We start from the raw sequence: 16,831 nt of genomic DNA, 5'->3' as shown, positions 1-16,831 counted from the left end.
GTCAGTGGGGAGCAGTCTGAAAACTGTGGCTCAAAGTGTTATTACATTTTCAGTTAGCAACTTTTAATTCTCATTTGTAGCTGATATTTTAATATTGTTTCATGCCACCAGAGTTACTATATTTATTGTTTTTATGTTTCTTATGTTTTGCTCTGAAAGACTGTTCCATATTGAATAATCTGATAAATATCTACCTTCTCTAGATATGGAATTTCACTTGACAGATATGGGAAATGGCCACCTATGGCCGAGCTTGGCCCTGTCTCTGTCTGCAGATGGTCTCCCGTCTCTTTGCCTGCCTCTCTGGCAGAGTGTTCAGGATTTTCCAAATGCAAGTGTCCAACACTAATGGAAGTGTTAAGCATCTGAAGCTGTTGTGTTCTTGATTCACCTCAGGATGTGGGTCCAGTGGTACCTGCTAGCTACTGCCCCCTCTGGACAGGGGACTTGATGCCCTCAGATAGAATGTATCTGTGGGATCTACACTTGTCTTTCCAGTACTGTCTTTTTTCTTACTAATTTGAAAGAACTGCATTATTTTAATTTCACTAGAAATTATTTCAGGTTACAATTTGCCTAAATTTGTTGAAATTTTTTCATCAATGTTCAGTATTTTGCTTCCTTCCTATCTTAGATAGGAACTGAGAGCACAGGAGATTTTCCCACCTGTTCCCTTTGCTGATTTGATTTTGTATTTTAGATCCTGATTATTACTGGATGGTTATTGCTGTTATTATAAAATAATGTCTGATCAAAATACATATTACATATGCTACTTAATTTTAAAACTCATAGTTTCTTTTTTGTAATTTTGCACATTGTTTTATTCTGTTACATTTCAATTTCTGAGTTCTTCAGATTCAAACTTGTTTCTTGGCTGAAATATTTTGTCAAGTTATGAGCACCACTTTGTCTACTCATGTTCCATCCACCTCCCCATTTCCAGAGAGGACTGAAGGATCTCTTCCTGCTGAACCTATTGGGACACAAGGCCTTTCTCAGCCTTTACATATGTAAGACAACTTAGTTTGTTGTAAATTGTCTGTGTTCATCCTTACACTCTGTTGGGAACTTTTGTTAATGGCAGTAATCTTTAAAGATTATGATTGGAATTTGGTGGGCTTTCTTTTTCCTTCTTCAGCAGAATGCCAGGATAGCTTGTTTTTCAATCTTCCTTTCATAGGACTGTTCTTCCATCCATTTATCTGTCACACTGTGTCTAATCGCAGAGTATTTAAAAGGTCACAAGATTAAATTGACTACATCTGCTAGTGTACAATGGGTCTATTTAATATGCAGATACATTTCTTTGCATCATAACTGTTTTTCTTTCCATTTCTTCTGTTTGTTCAGGTCTTTCTTTTCACTATTTCCCTAGGTGTATTGAACCTCTAGAGTCTGGTCACTGTGCTCTTCCTTACCCTCAGCCCCTCTTTCCCCTCCCCTACAAATAACGTCCTTACATTTATTTTCAACTCCATTGTTTAGACATGTGCCTAAGACCTTTTCCAAGCTTCCTGCCCTTTTCCCAGTCTTGGTGCTCCAGCTGAGTATGTTAATAGGAAAGTAAAGGTGGGGAGAGTTGGGCCTGTGGTCAAGTCTCAGCTGATCCTCATGTCCCCCCAATCTCTAGATGATGTATTGACACGAAACTTAGAGCAGAAATCTGGTTGCAGTGCAGGGGAGAATGCTAGGACCCCTCAAGCATATGAGCACTTAAAGGAAATAACAAAGGCTAATTGGTTGAATCCCTATGCCAATGAGGCAGAGAGAGTGGAATCAGGCTGCAGCAGTACCAGATATCAGTCTAAGTCAAGTGGCCTTCCAAATAAGAACAATACTGTCAGAGAAGACAAAGGTCAGGGGCATTTGGATGCCTCTCCATCACTCTTACATTCATCATATCCCTTTGGTTACTTTCTTACACCTAAATGCAATGGGATGAGAAAAGGATTGAAGTTCTAGGTCTACAGCAAGTTCCATGTTGTTTGCATTGGTGGTCAAGTTCATTTCCAACTCATAGTAGACTGCCACTATCCTAGTCCAGACTACAAAGACTACACCAGGCTCCCAACCAACTCCCTGCTTATTTCTATGCTTACTTCCCTCCTACACCTAAAATACAAACTATGCCTTGTCCCAGATGAAAAATAATTACAGATTCCACTTATCCTCAAGATTTGTCCAAACTTTTTAATGGCTTTAAGCCCTGATGTATGTGTCTCATTCTACATGTCCCCCTTTGCTCTCATTTCCCAGAGGACTACCATCTCCCTTTGTCCCCGGGCTTAACAGCAACTGTTCCCTCTGCCAGAAAAGCTCCCTTGTTTGTCATTCCTGCTCATCTTAAATGCAACCCATCTTACTCTGGACTCTGACCCGAGCTTATGCCCAACCTCAGCATTTATAAGACATCCATGATCCGTCTTCATCTCCCTTAAAGGCATATACAAGGTTCATGAAAAAAGAAACATACCGTAGTGACTGAAGAGCAGAATCTAAAAGACATGGCTGTGTTCCAATCCCCAGAACCCGTGCCTGTACCTTGTTGGGGGAAATGCCCTTTATAGATGTCACTAATGATCTTGTGATGATCCTGACTCATGCAGGTGGACCCTCAAGGTAATAACAACTATCTTTGTAGGCTATATGGATGAGAAATAGATCCAGACACACAGGAGAAGCAAAGGCCAAGACTATTGTGCCCACAAACCCAGGAAGCCCCATTATAAGAGGGGGAAGAGGTGCTTTTCCCACTGAGCCTCTGGAAAAGTATGGCCCTGGTGACACTTTGACTCTATACGTCCATCCTAAGCTCTGAACATACATATTTGTATCAAAGTTACAGTCTTTGGTGTAATTGGCTATGGTATCTATTAGAGATTAATGCACAGGTGTTTGAGTATGGAGTTTCCCTGTCTGTGAGTACATTTATTTGACATTCATTTCATGCTGACCTTTGAGCAAAAGGACCTAGAGCTTGGAGTTGGTCACGCTTCATGTCCTCATTCTGTTTAGAAGACAGTCTGGGTCTTCTGTCTTCACACCACGAACCACAGGACAAATTATTTACTCCTTTTTATCAGGTTAACCAAATCCTTAATTTTTTCTGTCTGTTGAAACCAATGGTCCCATTCTAGTCATGTGGTCAGTGTCTTAGAGTCACGGCAATGGACAATGTCTCCCACCCCATGCCTCCCCCTCTCTCATCTCTACCTTCCTCACACTTCAGCTGTTTTCATGGAAATTAAAGCACACAGCCAGTGTGCCTTGTCTCAAGTAGAGAACCAAATTTCATTACCAACTAGAGCACTTTAAATCAATATTTGGACATTTAATGATTTTGCTCATTTTATTTGAGTACATTAGAGAAGTCTGATAGGCCTATTAGGGTCCCTGTGATTAACATCTTCGAATCAGCACAAGGTGCCAATTTAAAAAAATTGTCTTGTTTCGGGCCCACCATAAAAATCTGCATAATTTAGCAATTATTTTATCATTTTGAATATATATTAAAAAGTAGTTTTTAGTCTTTAATTAGAAGATATAGTCAACATATTTTAAAGCAAGCTACCTCCTCTACGATAGAGTTGAAAGTAAGAAATATTTAGGGCTGGCTCCAATTTTCCAACTAGCCTCACATCATATTTCTGCCCAATGAACATGTGACCCTCTATCATCCTGCAAGTCCCTCTCATTAGGAAGAGATTTGCCACTAATAAGATGAACTAGCCTCCCTTAGAGACTCAGATGGTGACACCACAATTCATGGAGAAGCTATATCCTCAAAACTTAGTAACTTCCTCAAGCCTTAATCCCAGAGGCAGAAATTCTGGATGCCTCCTTGGATGTCTTCTAGGAGGCTGAGACCTAATGTCCTCATTGCCTGGCTGAGAGAATTCAAGTATAATGACATATGTACAAAAATGTCAACACGAAACCTACTACTTTGTATACTGATTTAAAAATTGATTAGATGTGTAAGAAGCTTTGACTAATACAGTCTCTCTCTCTCTCTCTCTCTCTCTCTCTCTCTCTCTCTCTCTCACACACACACACACACACACACACACACACACACACACATATTGTCATTCAGCATATAGACAAATAAGCAGAAAAGTAGAACTTGGGAGGATGGATAGCACTGGTCAGTCTTCCCTGTGAGGTAATCACATCAAGCAAAAACAAGCAGGCAACTAAATTAGATGACTGGACTTTTGTACAAAGGGTTTAATAAAGGCAGGTCATGGGGGAGGAGAGGGAGAAGAGCAAGGAGAGGGAGGAGGGGGAGAAGAGGGAGAGTCTTATGTGATATGTACTTCTACCCATGTGGCTTGGGTCTAGAAACTAGCTTTGGGCACATTATGCTTGCCTATGTCAGGAAGACCTATTCAAGAAAGGAACAGATAATGCTGTGCTTAAATATCATTGCAGACTAGCCTTGTATAGAGCTACTTTTAAAATTCATCCCTAAATACACCACGCTTTACAATACTTCCTAATCTGAGCTGCACTCCCCAAAGGCTTATCTGAATCAGGCAGCAGCTTGTAAACATAAGCAGAATTCTGTTACCACCGTGACCCACTGACACCACTCAGTGATTCTAGATGCTGAATCCTAGTTATAGGCTCTACTGTCGCCATCAGCACAGGGAAGGCAAACAACATTCACATTTGTGATTTGACTAGTTTTAGAAGCAATAAATATTGACTTGAGTATCTATTGAGTATCCAGCCACAATATGTACACTGATAGTCTTAGGTAAAAAAGGAATGACCTTTTCTATTTCAATCTTCACATATTTATAATGGTGCCATTATATTTCACTGTAATTATTTTTTCTGTCATTGACATATATTCGCCTCCTATACAGTGCTATCCTCTACACTTAGTATGGGTCCCAGCTGCAATCCAAAATAGAACTGAGTTCAAACCCCAACACTACTGATTGAAATATCTCAAAAAGTTGTAAATTTCTCCAAGTTTGGTCTATCCTTCCTCAGACTTGACAGAGTCATTGCCTGACTGAGAGAATGACATTCTCAAATATCATTACATATGAAGATTAGGGAGACCTGTACTTTATTTAGTAAATAACCATTGACTGAGAAGAGAATCATGGTCCTGTTTTAATACCAATGTTATAGAAACCTAGACAGGAATATGCAAACATGGTTCACAGACACCAAACAATATGCAATATGAGAATATAAGACTCTAAGAAACAGGAAAGCAAAATACCTCTATTTTTGCACCATCTTAGCGACAGGGGGTGTTTCTATACCACAGTGCAAAAGAAATTCAGAGTCACAGTCAGTATCTCATCTGTTTAAAGAAGCAACTCAGAGAATATGGTCAGCCAGAATGGCTGTAATTTGCAATACTAGGAAGTAGGTGCTACATAGAGAACGTCTAGAGACTTCCAGAAGGTTCACGACAAGTATTTGGCTTAATGCTGGGTGAACCTATGAAAGCATGAGCAAAAGCTACTTAAAGCACGGAAAAACAAAACAAACAAACAAAAACAACAACAACTAAAACACACTGAGCATCACAAAGTCTGAGCTCACACTCAATAGTATGAGTGTGGGCTCTTTCCAGACTAGTGGAAGTATTAGGTAGACTCTTCAGCAGGCACACATCACATAATCTGGACCAAGCTGCTCCCTAGAGTTAAAGACTTCTCTACAGCAGCAGTGACAGAGCTTTAAAGCAAGCTTCAAAAGCATCAAGCTAATTGGAATTTGCTGAGCTACAGTAGTAGATGCTGTAAAGTATTCCAACCCTTAAAATAAATCCAACCAGGTGTACTGCACAGGAATATAAAGTCATCGTGTCTGATATAGAGTGAGGAAAACTAGGCATGCAAAATTACAGGAAAATAAAACTCATAGACCAAGGGGGAAAGAGAGATGATGAGATTAATAGATGATGACCTTAAGTCAATTATTATAAATCTAGTTCATATGTCTAAATATGTAAGCTGAAGCAAGAATATAATCAGGGGGAAAGTTAAGAAAACTGAAATAATATTAAATGGAATTTCTAGTGATAAAAAGTACACTTTAAGGTATAAAACAAAATAATTCAAGTGGGAATAACTTCAGATTAAACACTGAAGAATAATAGCTTGAGAAATTCAGTGATCTTGTAGGCAAGACAACAGATACTATTGCGTTGTTGTTTGTTTTTGGTCTTTGTTGTGGGGGGCCCACCACCCAGCTCCCAAATAAATCTTACATGGAGGCTTATTCTTAATTATGAATGCCAGGCCTTAGCTTGATTGGTTGCTAGACAGCTTTCCTTAACTTAAATTATTCCACCTACCTTTTGCCTCTGGGCTTTTCCTGTTCTCTTGCTTCTGTAAATCTTACTCTTACTCCATGACTTGCTGTGTAGCTGGGTGCCTGGCCCCTAGGTCCGACTCCTTCTCTGGCTCCTACTTTTTTCTTCCTTGCTCCCAGATTTTTTTTTCTATTTATCCTCTCTGCCTGCCAGCCCCACTTATCCTTTCTCCTGCCTTGCTATTGGCTAGCTCTTTATTAGACCATCAGGTGTTTTAGACAGGCACAGTAACACAGCTCCACAGAGTTAAACAAATGCAACATAAACAAAAGTAACACCTAAAAAAATACTCTACAACACTATTTGTTTAAACATTTTTAACATGTGTTTAACATTTGTTTAAAATATTTTTAATAAACTCTTGCTTAATAAAAAATGAAAATAAATAGGGTAAATTGGCTGTTTACAGACAAAAGGATATAGAAAAGGGCCCACCAAAGGCCCTACCAAAGCACTGTTGTAACTAAAAGGAAGAGTCTGTAAAATTTCAAACCATAAAACAACCCTTCAAAAATCAGTAGCATTGCTAAACACCAGTAAGTTACCTGAAAAAGAAATCAAGTATGAAATGTCACTTATAGTTACTACAGAAAACTCAGTAATAAACTTCACCCAAATATGAGCATCTCCACCGACAACTATAGCACTGATTAAAGAAAGGGAAGACAGCAACACAAAAAGAAAACCCAAGTTCTTGGACAGAAATACTGTTTTTAAATGTTCATGCTACAAAAGTCCTCTACAGAGCCACAAAAATTCTTACCAAAATTGCAATGGATTTTTAATAGAAATTGGAAAACCAGTCCTTATGTTTGTAAAATACTGCAAAAGACCCCAAAGAAATCTTGAGCTAAAAGAACACAGAAAGCATGCTCTCTGTTTCACAACCAAGCACAGCACTATAGTATTAAAAGACCATGGTACTGGGATTTAAAAAAAATAAAATAAAAAACAAACAAGAAATACCCACAAACAGCCATATAGACCAGTGGAACAGAATTGAGCGCTCAGAAATAAACTCCACACATTTATGATCAATTGATTTTCAACAAAGATGACAAGAGAAGAAGGACCATTTCTCTAGTAAATGGTACTGGAGAACCTGAACATGTTAGTGCAAAAGAATGAAAACAGACCCAATGTCATCCATATACAAAGCTCCACATGGATTAAAAAAAAAAACTTAAAAATAAGACTTAAATATGTAAGACTGCTGGAGATAAACTCAGATGAGATTGATCTAGGCAAAGTGTTTTTTTTTTCTTTTATTATGCTCTAAAAGTGTTCCAGAGGAAGCAGGTAGTGTCATTGCTGCAAGACTTCTCCGCAGGAAAGGAAATACCATGATAAAGAAACGGTCCATCCACACAAGTCACACAACCGAGAAGAGGTCAGCATCTACTGCACATGAGCAGCAAAACCAGTCTTTTTATAAGGTATGGCTCAACTCAAAACAGGGAGAAGGTCTTGAATGAATGTTTCTCAAGAGATAACATACGGCTGACTGGTAAATAAAAAAGATGGTACTAATCATCAGAAAATGGAAATTTGCATCCACAGGTGACACCAGACATACTGCTAGGATGGTTGTTACACAAAAAACAAAAGATAACAAGTGTTGATGTGGGTACAGAGGAAGGAAGCCCTGATACGATGGTTAGGAGTGCAAATTAGCATAGTCAACAGGACCGACATTTCTCAAAATATTAAAAGTAGAACTGTCATGATTCAACAGTCTCACTTACCAGGCTTCGATGTAAAGGGTATGAAAAGTCATTTGTTGAAGAGGCTTCTGCACGTGACAAGCAAATGCACATGCACGATGCAGCCTTCCTCACACCCCACTGCCACACAGACTCCACATTGGTGTCCAGCAGTGGATTCATGGGCACAAATAATGTAGCAGACATACATAATGTGATACCATTGAGGCTTTGAAAAGGAGAAGAGTCCCCGCTCGGCTGCAAAATACCCTTCTAGAACACAATGGAATCATTTACAACATGGAGGTCTTTGAGGAACATTTTGTGATGGGAAACAAGCCAGATACAGAAAGGTAAGTACCCCTGATCTTACATTTACATGGACTGTAAAAAGAGTAAACAACAAGTAAAATGGTGGCTGTCCACGTGAAGAGACGTTGAGGGCTTTGGGAGAAATGCTGATCACAGGAAACTTTTCAGTTATTCTGGAAGAAGAAATTCCACAGCGCCACTGTACGCCATGACAACTCTAGTTAATAATGTATTGTATACTTGAATGTGACTGGGGTAGATTTTGATATTTTTCATCACAAAAGGTATCACTGGCAAAAGAAGGTAGAGTGGAAAAAACACAACACGGTTTCCATGACTTATGAGCAGAGTGTGAGTGGCAGAGCACACATGCAGCTATGCACCCAGATGTGTGGATACAGGCTGATGTCAAGGAAAATGTTCGAAGTCGTCGCTGAACTTTCCAAGTCTGATAAAAATCCATAAAATCTCATCCAATGTCCAAATTTGGTTGAAAACAGCTATATATGCAGCCACTCCCTTGGATGCGAGCAGCGGCAACACAAAGGAAGCGAAAGTAGAACACAACCAAATTACTACACACCAGTGACAGAGGCGGAAACGTGACAGAGAGGCTGAGACGGGATGACAACTGAGTTCTTGTCCAATTGTACGCAGACCAGAGACATCTTTCAGATGCTGAGAGGGGAGAAAAAAGCAACAACAAAAAAACCTGTCAGCCCAGGAAGACCGTCCTTCAAAAGTGAAAGCAAAATAAAAGTATTTTTTTCTTTAAACCTAGAAAAAAATTACTGCCAGCATTTCAACAAGAAGATTTTCTTGGGGCAGATGAAAAATGATAGCTAGTGAAAATTCAGAGCTCTGCAATGTAAGAAATAGCAAGTATATAGACACGCATTAAAACACCATTTCTCTCTCTTTCCTATTTCTTTCTTTCTTCTTTTCTAAAATAATGGGAATCTAAATGCGAAATTATAAATGTCTTGTGAATGTGCACATGTGTAGAAACCGGTGCAGGGCAGTGGCACCCAGTCCAGCAGTGAACAGTGGAGGGATGATGGTGTAGGGTTCAGTAGATACAAAACATTTCTAAAATTTAGAGATAGTTGTGTGTTTTAAAGATGTGTATTATGAAACCTGAGGCAACCACAGAGAGTATATCCAATAACTGAATAATGAAAATACATGGAAACATTACAAAGTCAAGGGATGGCCCCCAAAGGCAAGGCAACATTTAAAACAATGATAAATAACACCCTGTATAATCAGGAATCTGCTGGGAGCACAAAGGTCCTTGCACCCGCAGATCTCTAGGGAAACCAGCAATGTCAAGTACACAGGATCGTCTTTCCAATAGAAAGACATAAACAAAAAAACAAAAACAAAAACAACAACAACAACAACAACAAAACCCAAAAAACCTTGTTCTTCCATCCAGAAGCTAGGAATCTGAGGTGATTAATAGCCTGGTGATCTGAGACATCTGTTGGTGGAGGCCATATCAAGCATCCATAAACCAGGACTGGAGGTGGCTAATAATCTAAATGACTCTTATATTACCTGTATAGCCAGCCCCACCCCACCCCTAAGTTCCCACAGCCAGCAGCAGAGGTGGCTAATAGCCCAAATGACCTCTATGTTATCTGTATGGCTGAGACCAGGCCAAATCCTTTTTAAAGCCTTTAAGCTAGTACAGAGAGCCTATCTCTAGAAACCAACTTGGAAGAAGTGACATGTACTTTGAATTAAGTTTTAATGTAATTATTGCTTCCTTGTGCACCAGGATTGTGTTATATCAGTAAACATTTTTTTTTTCAAATTATATTGTGTTTAAATACCCTGACAATAAACAGCCTGGCATAAGACTCTAGAACAGTGGTTCTCTACCTGGGGGGCGAATAACCCTTTCATAGGGGTTGCATATCAGATACCCTGCATGTCAGATATTTACATTGCAATCCATAACAGTAGCAAAATTACAGTTATGAAGTAGCAATGAAAATAATTTAATGGTTGGTGGGGTCGCTATAACGTGAGGAACTGTATTAAAGGGTCTCAGCATTAGGAACGTTGAGAAGCACTGCTCTAGAAGTTTGATCCAGCCTGGCAGACTAAGTTGGGGCTGAACCGAGTTTTCATTCTCACCTCTTCGTAGACGAGTTTCCTGCTGTCATGACACTTGCATGGCCACCCTCCCCCCCAGGAACAAAGTGGAGAGATGATAAGCTAAAGCCCCATTCTGTCGATATTTATAAAGTGTGAGTGAACAAAACATTAAAAATCAGAAACTGTAATATTGGATTTAAAAATCAAGAAATAAATCTATGATGTCTATGTTAAATAAAGAATCACAAAGTAAAAATAAAATGCTGGGCAAAGCATTCCTTGAGAAAACAATCAGCAGATTGGCTGTACTAATATCAGAAAAATTAGACTTCAAACAGTATTACATAAAGAAGAATTCTACACAATAATAAAAGCCCTGATACATTTTAAAAAGCCAGTAAAGTTTCAAATTCACCTATTATTTCTTAAAATAAGAGAAAACTAAAAGTGAAATAATACACAGTAAGTTCAGGGGCTGGAGAAATGGTTCAGCAGTTAAGAGCACCAGCTGCTCTTGCAGAGGACCTGGATTTGGCTCCTAGCACCCACAGGGCAGTTCACAACCCTCTGTAATTCCAATTCTAGGGAATCTGACTCCCTCTTCTGGCTTCCTTTGGCACCAGGTACGCACATGATGTACAAAACATACATGCAGACAAAACACAAAGTAAATCTTTTTAAAAAATTATAAATCAAACCTGTGATTACTATTTGGAACATCAATGTCCGTTGTGATAAATGAAGCCATGAGGAGAAAAAAAAATATGCAAGGATTTAGAGAATAAGAACAATTATATCAACCAGCCTGAATGAACTGACATTTATATACAGGGCATTCCATGAACAAGAGCAAAACACATATTCTTTCATGAGTACAAACAAGACAGACCACCATACACTCCTTAACAAGATTCTAAGACTTTGAAAGCATGCTAAATGTGCTCACTAACAAAATGCAATTAAGCTATAGGCAAATATGAGGAAGATATCCTCATATTTTCCAAGAACTTGCAAATTAAGCAATCTAGTCCTAAATTATATCTAGGTCAAAGAGGAAGTATCAAGGGTGAGCAAAAATATTTTGAATTAAATAACAATAAAACACAACACATTAAAGTTTATGTTGTGTAATTAAAGTAACAGTTACAGCAAAGGTCAAAAAACTATGATATATATGTACCTGAAGATAAGAAAATGTTGTGCTTTTAAATGGTTCCAAGAGGAGGAAAAGGAGGAGGCAATGGCAAGACAGCATTGTACTGTATATTTTATCAAGTATAAAATATTTATTATCTCACTCCTGCAGAAAAAACTGTAAATTATTTGGCTTAAAAGGAAATACATAATATCAAAACATTTTGTTAGAAATCAATCAAGAAAGTTCTCATTGAGTATTTCTATTGCTGAGAAATACCACCAGCCCTAGGAATCATATATTATGGAAAACTTAATGTCCATAAATTTAATAACTTAAATTAGCAAAAAGAAGTGGATAACATAAATAGTCCTACCGTCATTAAATAATTACATGTGGAGTTAACACCTTCACACAACAACCCTTCTAAGCTCAGAGAGCTTCTATACCAAGTTCTACTAAAGTCTAAGGAATGAATTACAAAATTGTATCAATCACACGCCAACTCTTTCAGAATGTGGAAGAAAGACCATTTCTCAGCTCATTTTGAGGCCAACATTACTCCAAGACCAAACCAACAGAAATGTAAGATAAGAAAGCTGGAGAGAAATAGGCTTCATGAATAAGTCAAAATTCCCAACAAAGCTCCAGCAAATTGAATCCCATACAGGGAATGCTAGGCTACTATTAAGTAGAGTTTATTTCAGAGATACAAGACCAAAAGAGCACTCCAAAAATGACCTGTCTAATTTACTGTGTCAGCAGACCCCAAAAGAAAAATCATAAGATCATCTCAGTAGACACTAAAACTATTAGACAAAAATCCCATGTTTAGTTATGATTTAAACAGGTAAAGATATTAGAATAGAAATGTCCTCACATTGAAAAAATATATCTTCATAAGATGTACCATTACTGGCGTATTTAATGGTTAAAACCTAGTTGCTTCCTAAGATAAAATACCAGCTTTCATGACTTCTATTCAACACTATATTGGAAACATTAGCCACAAAAATAGAAAATAAAATATTCTCATGTAGATTGTTTTCTTATTTTCCTGTCTATTGATGGCAAAAGGCAACTTAGGAGGAAAGGATTTACTTTAGCTCACAATTTCAGATTGTAGTCCATTGTTGTGGGGAAGTTGAGGCAGGAACTGGAGCAGCTGGTCATCTCACACTCACAGTTAAGAGGCTAAAGAAATGAACACACCCATGATGCCTACTTGCTGGTGCTCTCAACTATCTTTCTTCATTCATATACAGTTCAGGGCTCAGCTCATTAAATGGTACCACCCATATTCAGGATGGGTCTTACCACTTTAATTAACAACCAAGACAACCCTCAGAGATAAGCCCATAGGCCAGCCTGATTTAAATAATTCTTCATTAAAACTCTCTTCCCAAATGAGTCTAGGTTACATCAAGTTTGAAGAGATAGCTCAGAGGCAAAGAGCTGCTCTTCCAAAGGATTCAGGTTCAATTTCTAGTGCCCTCATGGTGGTTCACAACTATCCATAACTCCAGTTCCAGGGGATCTGATGCCTTCTTCTGACCTCTGCAAACACCCAGGCATGCATGTGGTGCACATACATACATGTAAGTAGAACATTTATACACACAAAATAAATAAATCTTAAAAAATACAAAAAACCCCACACAAATCTACAAAATACCATGTAGATCAAAAAGGACACAGTAAAACTATCTTTATTCTTAGGTGGCATGGTTATATTGAAATTCCAAGGAACTTTCAAACGTGATTTGATAAGTTACTTTAATAAAATCAAACTCAAATAAAAAAATCAATGACATTTCTGTATTTGGCAACAATTAATTGAAATGACCACTAAAGAAACCAATAGTGCTATGTATAATGGCGTCAAGAAGCACAATTTAAAACTATATTTCACAAAAGCACATACAGAATTTATACAGAAATTCACAAAACATCACTGAAAGAAGTTAAATTCCTAAAAAAAAAAAAACAGGAAAAATGTTCCAATAAATATTGTTAGAACATCAATTTACCCCAAATTGGCCTGTAGATTCAATGATAACCTAATCAAAAGCCTCACACACTCAAGAACTGAATACATTAAATCTTTAAAGTTGTAGAAATGCTACTTAGGTAGTTATACTTCTTGATTTTCAAATATTGGTTTGAAAACTTCAGCAAATGGAAAATTCTCACCTAAAACTCCATCCTCTCCTAAGCCCCTGCCTTCAACTGGAATCCATTGATTCTTTTTTCCAAACCTCTTCTCTTTGGTGACTCTGTCCCTACTCCCCAGGCAGCTCTTGAGATGTAAACTCATTTATCTCCTCATTAATTGACTTAAAGAAGAGCATATAGTCCAGTACAGCCAATGAGTTCAGAATGGAAATCCACGATGTGGCTACTGGAAAAGTTTCCCCTGTTGATTGAAGGAAAAGGACACCCCTCTTTTCTTCTCTGCTGAGGCAGTTCTGGGTGAACTTGGACTAGGAACTTCAATTCCTATTAGATGAGTTAGTCTGAAGATGGGTATGACAGACAGGAAACTAGAACAGAAAGGTAGAAAAGCTGAGGCTCTAGAAAAATTGTTAGCCCATTGAGTTAACTAGTTTTGTAGAGGTGTCAATTTGGGAGATTGTTACAAGTAAAAAAAAATCTATATTTTTAAATCATCTTACTTTTGGGGCTTCTGATTTTTGCAGCTAGTAACAAGCTAACTGATAAAAATACCCATCTTTAGCAAAGTTAGTTGTTCTGGGTTTTAGTTTGTAGATGAGAGTTAATAATATACAAGTATTAATAATAGTACTTGAAAATCAAGAAATTTACCTACAGAAGTAATACTTCTATAATTTGTTAAATTTAATATTTAAATGTTAATATTAAGTCTCACCTCATAAAAATTTTAGGTAGATTAAATGAGCTATAAGACAGCTAATAAGTGTCCGATACATGTGAATCATGGATAACTGTAATGAATCTTTCTCTCTCCCACCAGCCAGCTCCCAAAGAATGACATGGAGACTTCTTATTAATTATGAAAGCTTGGCTTTAGTTTAGGCTTGTTTCTAACTAGCTCTTCTAATCTAAATTAATGCATTTCTATTCATCTAAATGCTGTTGCATGGCTTGTGGCTTATACCTCTTCTTGTGCATACCTTATTTCCTGTGTCTGGCTGGTGACCCTTTCTTTTTCCCAGAATTCTCTCTGTCCCTAGAAGTCCCACCTATACCTCCTACCTAACTATTGGCCATTTAGCTTTTTATTAAACCAATCACAATGACATATATTTATACAGTGTAATCAAATATCTCATAACAGATACCATATTATTATTAAATAGCATATTGGTTCTCTCCCCTAAAAATAAAAGAATCTGATTTCTGAAAGAGATTTAATGCAATCAACAAATATCTGGAGACTCTTGATGTATGTCAAACCTTATCACAATAGCTGTAAGTGACTTCTGTCTCTCAAAGCTCATAGCCTAGATGAGAAAGAAGTCCAGACAAGAGACACATAGAGTACGTTCCTTTGATATCTATAGTTTATTAGTTGGCTAAGTTTAGAATAACAAGGTCACAGAGACACTTTCTCTGTGTTCAATGTTAAAACAGTAAGGATTACTGAAGAAAGTCACATAGAAACCTGTGTCTTAAGAACACAATGAAATGTCCAGATGAAGGGAACCCTGTAGAGCCCTTGGGAAGAGTCCCAGCCAGAAAGGTTCTATCACAGCTTGGGTACCCTAAGTGTGAAAGCCAATTAGTCTGGTTTTGACTAATTGAGCAAAGGTTCAAGGACATGGAGGATTTTGGGCACTTAGAACAGTCCTAATCATTCACACAGCTAAGTCATGAGTCCAGGCTAAGAGGTGAATGGCCACGCTGAAGACCCATGCAGAGCCACTTAGAGTCATAAAAAGGAGGAACCTGCAGGCTCCTTGGGAGGTGTTCCAATTTAGAAACCAGCATAAAGTAGGTCTTAGTGATGAAACTGTGCAGCTCTGGGTTCATGTCTCTAAATATGAATTTGACCTGTTATTTATTTAAGATGCGAAGCTCTTGCCTATACATCAAAGACTTCAGTTTAAAAAAAACATAAAATCTGGTTCAAGTTAGGATGGGAACTTTTAAAGTGGAGCACGTTATAAATTAACAAGTCTCCTACTGTATGCATGAATTGGAGACTCACACTGAATTAGGTCAGTGACCTGGACCAGACTAATTGGCCTTCACACTTTGGGTACCCAAGCTGTGATAGAGATTTCAGGAAAGGTGGGGTTGTGGTTGAAGACCACTGTGGTAAGTTTCAGAATGTAATTATAGAATAGTCCAATTAAATAAAAGTCAATTAAGGAAGGTTCTTAGAGATGCTATGGTAAGAGTTCCCAAACATTAAAAAAAAAAAAATTCTTCTATGGCCATTCATGTTTACCTTGGTAGATTGCAAAACAGGTTGGCTTGGTTTGGTTTGGTATTTCTGTTTTCTGATTTTTCAAATCCTACTAATCCTTACTTTGTGATTTTTGTTTTTGTGCTTTTCTTTCTAAGAAACAGTCTGTGCCTCTATTCCTTGAAACTTAGTTTGGCCCTGTTGCTTGTTTGGGTCATAGAATATTAACCAAAATGAAATAAACAAATGTTTGGAAAGTATTTGATCATTGCAATTTACCATCTTTTTCTGTTCTTTGGAACTCTTAAGTCATCAAGGGAACAAGCTCAGACTAACTTGCTACAGGAGAGGTTAAGAGGATGTGTAGAGGAAGGATCAGTCATTCCAAATACTACGGACCATGGGCTGTCAGAATAAAAAATAATAAAAAAAATAAAGCATATTGCAAGCAGAAGCAACAGTGGAAGCCATGGAGTCCACCCAGCGAGGCAGAGTCATCCAATCACAGCCTTTAAAGCAGCATTGGGGATCAGGATTAACACAGGGATTTGGGTGGGAAGGGGACCCTTGTTTCCAGCAGGGTGTGGGAAAGCTTCAGTATGGAAAGACAGTGACTGTATGGGGCCGGAAGTCAGACATGAAATGTGGTGTGCAGAACAATGCCACCAACCTAAGATGCCAAGTCTCAGAGCAGAAGCTGATATGCAGCTCACACCCCTTGGTCAGACAAGTGTGTGTTCTATCTGATCATTAGATGGTGAAAACAGGCCTTTGCTTCCTCTGCTTGCAGATTGAAAGTCTAACAACTTTCCCACTCAACTGCTTAATGATTA

Source organism: Peromyscus maniculatus, chromosome 1, assembly GCF_049852395.1.
Source record: "Peromyscus maniculatus bairdii isolate BWxNUB_F1_BW_parent chromosome 1, HU_Pman_BW_mat_3.1, whole genome shotgun sequence".
In the NCBI taxonomy this organism is placed as follows: domain Eukaryota; kingdom Metazoa; phylum Chordata; class Mammalia; order Rodentia; family Cricetidae; genus Peromyscus; species Peromyscus maniculatus.
The sequence above is the reverse complement of the archived record's forward strand: the minus strand, read 5'-3'. Positions refer to the sequence as shown.